Here is a 9310-nt window from a genome sequence, read left to right as displayed (position 1 = left end):
CCCCAGGGCTGGGATTACAGGTGTGCGCCACCAAACCCAGTTTTAGTGACCAGCATGATGGCACAGCATGCAGTACTGGTGACAGAACCCAGGTCCTTGTGTTAGCCAGGCAGGGTTTAAACCACTGAGCTATCTCCCCAACTTGTAACATAACTTTTGACAGAGAGAAATCCATAATAAAGTCAATTTGCCTATTTACAGTGGCCAAGTAATCTTTTAGGTGATAAAGATATGGGCTTCAGTGTCCAGTTTTTCAGTATTCATATTATCTCAAAATATTTATTTAGGAGCTGGGAGATGGCTCAGTGGAATAAGCACTTCCCTGGCAAGCGCAAGGGCCTGAGTTCAATCCCCAGTTCCAAAGGGGAAAAAAAAATTATTTAAAACTTGTCTAAGACTGACCAAATGTAAAGTGTGCCACACAAATACGTGCAATATATGTCCATAAGCCACTGTATTAATTTATAAAACACAACACAAAATCCAGCAGCAATCAACAACCATAGCAATAATTAGCTATTAGTGCCATGAATACACATTTTTACTACACTGTACTAGAGAATGCCAGAATTACAAATGAACAGCCTCTAAAAAGCCTAAACAGGAGGCTTCATAGGGCAAAAGGCATAAGGATTAAGATTAAATAAAAAATACATAGGTGCTTGTCTGGCAAGCACAAGGACCTGAGTTCAATCCCGGGTTCCGCCAAAACAAAATAAAAAATACAGTGAGAACCTAAGAACACAGTAATTTACCTAATTCCTGTTGGGCAATTTATTTAACTCCTATTGAGCAATTAGGCATCAAGGTGGTCAATCAGAACAATGAGCCAAACTGAAGGTAATAATCAAGGCTTTATCCGCTTATGCAGCAGAATAAGCAAGAAGTAAAAAAAAAGCACTGACTCCATAGTGGTCCGTTAAACAGGACCACTAAGGTGGCTAAGTGGATGTACTGTGCACAGGAAGGACTCCTCTTACCAAGGAACTCCTAACAAAAGGCTCCTACCCTTCATGGACCCTCTGGCACCTGTGGGCCAGAAGAGGGAAAGTGAAGGGTTATGGGGGGGAGGGAGGCTGAGTTAAAAATGTAGAAAAGTGCTTCAACTAGGGCTCTGGTGGGAGAACTCCAAATGGACACAGTGGGGTCAGGAAACAAGTTAGGGCATGGCCAGCAACAAGGAGAGTCTGTGACTACAATTCCCTCCAGAAAAGTGCACTGACCTGGCCATGCACCAAGTCTAGTAGGGGTAGGAGCTTCCCTCCAGGAGGCCAGGCAGGCAATGCCTAGTAATTAAGGTCAGCGCGTAGGATTTTGGACTGGAGCTGGGCTTCTCAATTTTTTTTTTTCTACACTTCTTTTTCCACTTTCTAACTGTTCTGAGGGGCTATGCTCCCCCCTCAAAAAACCCACACTAGAACCACATAAGACAAACTCTGATTACAAAAGGAGCTGGCTAGGGCTCTCAGGCCAAAATGGGTCCGTGGTTGATAGCCCATCAACAGCACTAGGAGAGAATTCTATTGTCACTTGCCTCCCTGCTGGTGGGAAAACACTCCCCGGGACTCCTATACTGTTAGAATCATGGGTGGCAAGGGGTGATCTCATCTATTTTTATAAGTGAAAGGTCAGGAATTTCCACCCCTCCAAATGCAGTCCCCAGTATTCTCATACATGCGTGCACACAAAGCTCTAAATCCCATTACAAATAATTTTTCTGTTCTCTCCACTGATTTTTTTTTTTTGGGGGGGGGGGGTAGACAACAAATTTTTAAAAAGCAAGCTGAAACTGTATAATTTTTATGCTAAGCTAAAATAAAAGTAAAGCTGAACTCAACAAAATCCATCCCAAGGCTGAAACCCTGATTTTTGTCTTACCTAAGACCACCCAAAACATGTGAGAATACCAAAAAAGTAAATGAACCAGAAAAGCCAGAGAAGCGCAGACGGCTCTAGGCTGGGGCACGCTCTGCGCCGCACGCCCCACGGCCCGCGCCTATACCTCCCGGTTCTGCCGCCCCCTCGGCCCCGCTCGGCCCCGCCCGGCCCCCCTCGGCCCCCCTTGGCCCCCGCACTCAGGAAGGACCCTGACCTCTGACACCTGGTGTCGGCCCAACATCTCGCCATCAGGGACCACCCGGGGGTGGAGCAGAGTCCGGAGACCCAGCATCCCACACCAGGTGCACGCCTTTGACGGTGGTGAAAAGGCAAAGAAGCCATTAAGTAGTGTAAGACCCGCAGCAGAAGAAAAGCTCAGTCTCCATCCTCCCGAGCGGCCCCCGCGCCCCGCGAGGCGCTCCGGCAACGGGGAAGTGAGTGGGAAGGAAAGACAGCCCACGGGAGCTGAGGTCGCGGCACCCGGTCCCGGGTCCCCCGCGCACCCTAGCGGGTTCGAAGCAGACCTGACTCTCCCTGGAGGCCACGCCACCTCTCACTCTGGTTCCGGAAGGCCGCCGCAAGAACCTAGGGCAGATAAGGCCGGGCAGCCGCACCTCGCAGGGCCACCGCGCCGCCAAGGTACAGACCGCATCCACAGGGTCTGCGCCGCAACTGCCGGAGCGCGCAGGCGCGGCGCGCGGGAGCCCCTGGAATACGGTCCGACGAGAAACAAAGTCCCGGCATCTCAGGGCCTCTGTCGCCTCCAAGAGGCCGGTGGGTCCCTGCAAACCGGAACTACAGAGACCTTGCTTTGCTTCATTCATTCAAGGTAGTTTGAATGTGCACGACGTACTACTGCTCGAAGTCCTACGCTCGGCTTCTGAATGTCTTCAGGCTGCTCTGACGAACGCATGTGCAGTACTCAACATAATCACTAGTGTATAATAGGCCTTCACAGAGCTATTACTATTTATTAATTGCTGTTATTTAAAAAATCAGGGACTGGGGAGATAGCTCAGTGGAATAAGCACTTGCCTGGCAAGCTCAAGGACCTGATTCACAGAGCTATTACTACTTATTAATTGCTGTTATTTAAAAAATCAGGGACTGGAGAGATAGCTCAGTGGAATAAGCGCTTGCCTGGCAAGCTCAAGGACCTGAGTTCAATCCCTGGTTCCGAAAAAAAAAAAAATAAATAAATAAAATAAAAAATCAAATATGGCACGTTTTGAACAGGATCTTATTTTAAGATAAAGTGAAGGGCCGGGGAGTTAGCTCAGTAGAATAAGCGCTTGCCTGGCAAGCGCAAAGAACTGAGTTCAATCCCCAGTTCCGCAAAAAAAAAAAAAAAAAAAAAAAAAAAACTTAGTGATGTAAAGGAACTTAATGTCACACAACTGATAAAACTACAGAGATGTGATTTGAATCCAAGTAGTCTTGGTATCAGATCTTCATTTTCAATTCACTACTGCTTCCCAAATTACAGCTGTTCTAATATTTTATGTAGACACAACTAAGGGCCAATAAAAGTGAAGTCTCTTCTTTGAATGTGGAAACATGACAAAATGGCTCACAGAAGATAAGCTTTTGCTTCTCATGTAGCAATCCCAGAGAAGTCATTTGAGAAGTGTTTAAGTTGCTTATCTTAACCGAAGCTAAAGCTCACGTGAAGAAGGAAAGAAAACAACTTCAGGGGTCCCGAATGCTAATTACATGGTGGAGACTTGCTTCATTCTGCACTTCTCTTGGGGGTCTTCAGCTCAGTAAATCATGCAGACAATTGCATCCATCACCAGCCACATAAGCCCTTAAGAGAGAAGCCCAAGACTCTGAGAGAAGACTGCTACCCCAAATTGCAGTGCAGTGGAGAGTGAGATTAGTCCTTTATTCATTACTTGCAAAACAAATAGACCTTTCCACCAAGAGCCCAAGCTGAGATTGTGGAATACAGTTAGAACTTAGAGAAGTTATTTTCCACAATCACACACTTCCCATTGTAGGAGACACTTCCTGGACCTCGTCTCGGTCCAAGAAGCCAATATTTATAATCCCAAAGTTACGTTATTGGAATCCCATCAAATTGATTCCAATCTACCACTTACAATGCTACCCTTGGCAAAAGTAAAGACACTAAATTATATTTTCAATCATCGGGGAGTCAAGGGGCTCTGAGTCCAGCCACGAAGATGGCTTTCCAGAACCAAAAGAGCAACCCAGGGCCTCACCCTGTTTTTATTCAGTGGGGGAGTGGCTTGAGGATTGACTGAGAATTGTGGGAAATAGGTGATCATTGTGAGCTGAGCTAGGTGGGTGGCCTAAATTTACCTCTGCGATATGCAGAGAGGATATGCAGAGAGAGTAATCTGCATTATATAGTATCTAATGTTTTGGTAAGTCTGGTGCTTCAGCTTTGGTGTAGCCTTTCAAGCCCCAGGAGGTCATGGCCTCTGTCTTGAGGCTGGATCCCAGCTGGCGGAGCATTAGCTCTACCATCCTGTCGCAACCTAGCTCACAATAAAGAGCAGCAGGTATAGGTTACCAGGGAAACACGCACGCCACCTTCAAAGAGCATCACCAGCACCTCAGCTAGACCAATATACATTACTTAAGGCCAATTGAAGGATAAACAGAAGTCCTAGCCAGCTCTGTGCATAACAAGGAAATAGGGTCAGGCTCAGTCAAAATGGAGACAATCGCTCTTCTTTCAAGGAGAGCTGCTCAGGTGGTCCTCCACACCCATGATATCCTAATTTAAAAAATCTACGTCTTAGTAGAGTTTATAGCCTAATGAGAGAGGCAGATGGCAAATACATGCTATGTTAATTATTGCATTGAGGAGGAAAGGTAAACATGGAAATGAACCATGGAGATTTGTAGGAAGGGGCTGTTGCCATTCCAGATGGCCAGACATGGCTTTAGTAAGTTCTGAATTTTAGTTGAAATCCGATGGATATAAGAGATCCAGGCCTGCCAACCAGAGAGAAATACAGTGGAAGACAGAAGTACAGATATGTTTTCATTGCTAATAGAGAGAGCGGGCAAAGGAAGGCAGGAAGAGATTATTTCACATAAAAACATGAAAGACAGCATGATGGAGAAGAAACTGAGTAATTCAGAACTGCTGAAGTATGAAGTAGTGCTTGAGAGAGTAGGGGGTAAAAGAAGAGTCACTAATTAGAACTTCAATAAGTGGAACAAATTCACCAGGCTGATCACAAAGGATGGGAAAGGCTTCATATACAATGCTGTTCTTTTATTCTATTTTCTTTCTCTAACATCAAAAATATTTATCTATGTATTATTATTTTTTTTTTATTTTTTTTAAATTTTGTGTGTGTGTGGCCAGCTCAGCCCACCAGGGGGCAGGGCTGGCTGGCATGTGGTGCTGGGGGATTGAACCACGGTCCCTGTGCTTTGCTTAGCTTAGCTTGTTCTAAGTGGGTGCTTTAGACCACTGAGCCATCTCACCAGCTCTATCTATGTATTATTAAAGATATTATACTTCAAAGAAGTCTACATTTGGTATCTTTTATGTACATTTTATAATATTATAAAGTCATAATTTTTGGAATCCTGTTAAAGCTCTTTTTTACCTCAAGAGATAGGCCTGTCAGAGAGATAACACCTGGCTCCATCATACCTCCAAATTTTTCTCTCTCCTCCTGTCTGCCCTTATGGAACAACAAAATAAGATCATATCCTTGCTTCCAGCAGGTAGTCTACCAAAATCTGTGCCCATTAGATGTCAGTGTTTATGCTCAAGCAATCATCAAAGAAGAGGGCCGTAGAGATGGCTCAGTGCAATAAGCGCTTCCTTGGCAAGCGTAAGGGTCTGAGTTCAATCCCCGGTTCTGCCAAAAAAAAAAAAAAAAAAAATCATCAAAGAAGGGCCAGGGAGATGGCTTAGTGCAATAAGTGCTTCCCTGTCAAGCACAAGGGCCTGAGTTCATTCCCCGGCTTTGCCAATAAATAAATAAATAAATAAATAATCAAAGAAACTTTCCAGCAAAGAGAACCATCCATTTCTTCCATTTCTCAGAGGAGTTTTGATAAATAATCCCTGTCCTTCCATCATATACTACTTCCCCAGAAGAAAATATTTGCAGGACATTTTGCATCTAACTTGTGTTTTTTGTTTATTTAATCTATTGGGGCCTTATTCCACAATACATCTACTAAATTCTGTTTTTATTCCTCAGCTGGTAGACACTTAGCTTATTTCTTTTTTTTTTTTTTTTTTTTGCTCTTTTTGAAGGGTGCTGCAATAAACAGGGAAGTGCAGATTTTTCTTTGACACACTTATTTCATTTTTTTGTATATATATTCAGTCATGAGATTGCTGAATCAAATAGTAGATTTGTTTTTAACTTCCATTTTGTTTCCCACCATTTTTTAAAATGTATTTAGGAGGCCAGGGAGATGGCTCAGTAGAATAAGCACATGCCTGGCAAGTGCAAGGGCCTGAATTCAATCCCCAGTACCACACACACACACACACACACACACACACACACACAAATGTATTTAGTACAGGGTCTAAAAGGTCTCACTACACAGATCTGACCTGTAGTGATCCTTCCTGTTTCTCAGCCTGCCAAGTGCTGGGATTACCAGCATGCACCAACACACACAGTCTCAATCACCATCTCAGCATGCCCTGGGGGCGTGGGGGGGGGGTTGGAAAGGCAGGCTGGGGATTGAATCCCCAGCTCCTGCGTCTGCCTTAAGCAGGCACTTTAGTCCACTGAGCTATCTGGCTGGCCCTCCATCATTTTTATAATAATTCAAATTCCTATTAATAACCTCTAAGTGTTCCCTTTTCTCTACTTCCTTGTCATAATTTGTTACATTCCCTCTTTTTTTATAATAACCATTCTAGTTAGAGTAAGATGTCTCCTTGTAGTTTTGATTTGCATTTACCTCATATGAGTGACTGAGAATGTTTCATATACCTGTTGGTCATTTATATGTTTTTTGAGAAACACCTACTCACATGTTTTCCCTTTGTGTGTGTGTGTGTTTTCCCATTTTAATGGAATTATTTATGTGGAGTTTGAAAAGGTTGTTCTTAAACTTCATCCTGCGTTGTTCGTTGTTTTTTTTTTTTTTTTTTTTTTCAAATGTTTTGGGGGTTTTTGTTTGTTTTCATCCTGAGTTGTTCAAATTGCAATGTCCAGGTACTACTTGGGTACCTGTTAGGAACTGAGCTGCACAGGAAGGAGTGAGTGGCAAGTAAGTGAATGGCACTTTGCCTAAAAAAAAAAAAAAAAAAAAAAAAAAACCAAAAAAAAAAAAAACTGATGCCTCACTCTATTCTATGTGTGGCTTGCCACTTATTTTACTTACCACTGCCATCTGAAAAGGTTTCCCACATGTGCAGTTGTCTCAATCATCACAGTTCTGGTTAGCCCATAAACTGGCCATAGTCAAAATGAATAAAAAAACAAGTATCACTGGAGAGTTTCTTTAAAAATGGGGATCTGGGGAGGCTCACTGAGGAGACAGAAGAGTCTAAGAGGCCAACAAGAAGAGGGCTGCATTGAAAATAGAATACTATGGGGCTGGTGAGATGGCTCAGTGGTCTGGAGCACCTACTTAGAACAAGCTTAGCAAAGCACAGGGACCCCGGTTCGGTGCCCCAGCACCACAAGCCAGCCAGCCCCGCCCCCTGGTGGGCTGAGCTGCCCCCCCCCCACATAAATAAATAAAGAAAGAAAGAAAATAGAATACTAGGGGGCTGGTGAGATGGCTCAGTGGTCTAAAGCACCTACTTAGAACAAGCTAAACTAAGCAAAGCACAGGGACTGCAGTTGAATCCCCCAACACCACATGCCAGCCAGCCCCGCCCCCTGGTGGGCTGAGCTGGCCACACACACACCAAAAAATAAATAAATAAATAAATAAAATTTAAAAAAAAAATAGAATACTAAGAGTCCTAAGTTACAGGTTCATTGCAAGAGGCGATTCACATTCTTCAAGCCTGCTTTGCATAATATAGTAGCAATCAGCTATTCAACAAATCCATGAAACTTACAAAACTATTTTGTCACATGGAGACCAAATACCCTACATTAAAGGACAAGCCTTTCAAAAGGCTAGCCTGAATTGCTTTCAATTTGAAAGGTAAGGCATTGAAACTTGGGCCTTAATCTTACTGCCTTTTGGTGCCTGTTGTTTTTATACCTTCCTGCTGGATGGTTAAGAGCAAGATAAAGCAAGACCTATACAAGAAATGTAACTTTTGTATCTGATAAGGTCAGTCAAGTCCTCTCAGGATTTATCCTGAAACCCTGTAGTGCAGTTTCTAGATCCTTTGTCAGTGTCAGCCATGTGGATGAGTTACGGCCATTGCTTGACCAATTGTCTGTCTGTGAAAGCCTAAGAGAATGTTTTCTCTCCGTGTAACTCTCCTTAAGCACACTCTACATCATTGATCACTTTCCTCTGTGGACCCATAATCTCCTTGATCAGAAAATTTGGAACACATGTTGTTACAGTACAGGTTCTCCTATGTCCTGAGTCTTCACTGACCTTGAAAGGTACGGGTCAAAATGTTGGCTGTCCTTGTAGCCTTTCTTTTTCTCTGATTTCTGGTCTGCAAACTTAGGTTGTTAACCCTCCAGAAGAGAAGCTTATTATTACCCTACACCATATGCAGTTGGGTTAATTGGTGATTTTTTTATTACTTCTTAAATTTTATTGAATGATACTGTGGTATCACTAGGTTAAATGTCTTCCTCTTCAGGAGCAACCCTTCTGATGATTACTTCCAGCCTTGAGGACAGAACCATCAGGCTTCCAGTTCAGATCCTTTGGCCTCCTGATATGAGCTTACATGGGACCCTACAATGAGGTCCAGACCATTGACCTTTGATGTGAGCCTTAAGATCTTCCACATGCAGAGTGCAGATATTTCTTTTGCATCATGATTATTATTTGGATTGGTACATTTATTTATATATAAATATATATATTATATATATGATTATGTTTATCATAGAGTTCCTACTGCTACATGATATATTTTGATTCCTCATTTTATCCTGTTATCTTCCCCTTCTTTCAACCTCTTGCCTCTCCTTACTTTGTTTCCATTTTGTCCTTCCACTACTTTCCTTTCCCCCTCCCTCTTCCTAGCTTCCCTTTCCTTTTGAGCAATTGCTTCTTATTTCACAGTATCTATTATACTTTGTAGTTCCAGTTTACACTTCTGTTTCCTCACACCTGAGAGATAATGTGATATTGACATGTTTGCCCAATTTATTTCACTTAAGAGTATAGTCTCAAAGTCCATCCATTTAGCTATAAGTGTCTCAAGTTTATCCTTCTTTGTGGCTAAATAATGTTGTAGGCAGCTGAGTGAGAAATATCATAGGCAGGGGGCCTGGCCCTAGCTCAGTTCTTTAGGGGCTGGGGAGATGGCTCAGCAGAA

The 9310-nt window shown here is 43.2% G+C and overlaps 1 protein-coding gene across 5 annotated transcripts in view; it reads right to left on the bottom strand.

Annotated features, from left to right (window-relative positions):
* Nucleotides 1-2561, bottom strand: part of Znf770 (zinc finger protein 770) — an 8623-nt gene extending 6062 nt beyond the window's left edge. Inside the window, exon 1 of one of the 5 annotated variants that reach the window (XM_023703232.1) lies at nucleotides 2493-2561. The gene's annotated coding sequence lies outside the window, so the exon portion shown is untranslated. Of the gene's footprint in view, nucleotides 1-980; nucleotides 1030-2381 lie in introns of those variants that run through there. The other 4 variants (XM_023703230.1, XM_004643118.3, XM_023703231.1 and 1 more) reach the window with 4 other exon arrangements.
* Between the last annotated feature and the right edge of the window lie 6749 nt (nucleotides 2562-9310).

This window comes from Octodon degus, unplaced genomic scaffold (assembly GCF_000260255.1).
Source record: "Octodon degus isolate 3935 unplaced genomic scaffold, OctDeg1.0 scaffold00166, whole genome shotgun sequence".
In the NCBI taxonomy this organism is placed as follows: domain Eukaryota; kingdom Metazoa; phylum Chordata; class Mammalia; order Rodentia; family Octodontidae; genus Octodon; species Octodon degus.
This window is presented reverse-complemented; position numbering and strand designations above follow the sequence as displayed.